Here is a 1760-nt window from a genome sequence, read left to right as displayed (position 1 = left end):
TGATGTGTCTTCATGTGTTTGGACCCCAGGAAGAGTAGCTGCTGCCTTGTCAACAGCTAATGGGGATCTGGGTATGCCATCGCACTTCCCAATTACCAAGTTTTTCAATTTGTTGCCAGGTCTGTATTGAGTGGGCAATGATTGATCCAAACTGAGTACGTCAAAACTTAGGAGATAAGGCAGAGGATAGAACATCTTTCATTGTAAATGTTGACACTATTTTCCTCAGTTTCCCACCAAAGAAGACATTTATCTTGATCAAACCATTTCTTAAGTGGGCGGAGCACCTGAGACAACAAAGCATCTAACTTGAAGTTGGGTAACCTTGACCCCCAAAACCTTTGGGTTGCTGGAGTGTAGCCGTTTTAATTCTGGGACGTTTCATAAACATTTTAGTCATTTAGCCGACGCTCTTATCCAGAGCGAATTACCGTTAGTGCATTCATCTTAAAATAGCTAGGTGGGACAACCACATCACAGGCATAGGAAGTACATTTTTCCTCAATAACGTAGCTATCAGTAAAGTGGGAGGAGATGGGCAGGGACTTCAATGGGAAGCTGGTTCTACCATTGGGGTGCCAGGACAGAGGAGAGCTTGGACTGGGCTGAGCGGGAGCTAGGGGTGGGAGGGCCAAGAGACCTGTGGTGGCAGAACGGAGTGCTCGGGTTGGGGTGTAGGGTTTGAGCATTGCCTGAAGGTAGGCACCATGGTCTTGTAGTGGATGCAAGCTTCGACTGGAAGCCAGTGGAGTGTACGGAGAAGTGGGGTGTATAGCATAGCTCTTTCCATATACAATTCAAGACTGCATTTTTAATATTTTCCCAATACCTTAATGGTGTGGGCAAAGGAAGCATGCTTACAAAGATATTGAGTATAGGCAAGACATACATTTTGACAATCGAAATTCGACCTGCTAAAGTTAATGCTAGATTAAACCATCTGTCGAGGTCTGCTATAATTGCAATTGTGACTTGTTTGTAGTTCTTCGAAAACAATTTCATCTGAGAGGGAAAAATATCAATGTCCAGTTATTTAACATGTTTCACAATTGGTATCTTTCATTCTATGTATATTGAGATTGAATATTCCTTTAAGTGGAAACAGAGATGATTTAGTGAGGTTTATCGTATAACTTGATAGACTGCTGAATTGTCTGAATATACTTTTAATACATTAGGAAGGGATGGTGCTACGTTGTCAAGGTGCAATAATACGGAATATTTTTAAATGTATTCTTTATTGAACCACGTAGGCCAGTTGAGAACAAATTCTTATTTACAACTGCGACCTGGTCAAGATAAAGCAAAGCAGTGTGACAACAACACAGAGTTGTACATAAACAAACACACAGTCAATAACACAATTTAAAAATCTATGTATAGTGTGTGCAAATGTAGAAGATTAGGGAGGTAAAGGCAATAAATCGGCCATAGAGGCAAAATAATTACAATTTAGCATTAACACTGGGGTGATAGATGTCCAGATATTGATGCGCAAGTAGAAATACTGGGGTGTAAAAGAGCAAGATAACTAGTGGGGATGAGGTAGTTGGGTGTGCTATTTACAGGTTGGCTGTATACTGTAAGCTGCTCTGTATATGTTTATTCATACAGTCATTATTATTTAACATGTCCTGACCTGGGATTTGAACTGACAACCTCTTGGTTCATTCCAATCTCCCTGCTAGGCCACCATGTCTGTATCAATCACCGATTTCACCTGAAGGCTTATTTCAAACACTCTGCACTTCAAAGTACAT

The sequence above is a fragment of the Oncorhynchus mykiss genome, chromosome 28 (assembly GCF_057628025.1).
Source record: "Oncorhynchus mykiss isolate SJ-2025 chromosome 28, ASM5762802v1, whole genome shotgun sequence".
NCBI classification, from domain to species: domain Eukaryota; kingdom Metazoa; phylum Chordata; class Actinopteri; order Salmoniformes; family Salmonidae; genus Oncorhynchus; species Oncorhynchus mykiss.
The sequence above is the reverse complement of the archived record's forward strand: the minus strand, read 5'-3'. Positions refer to the sequence as shown.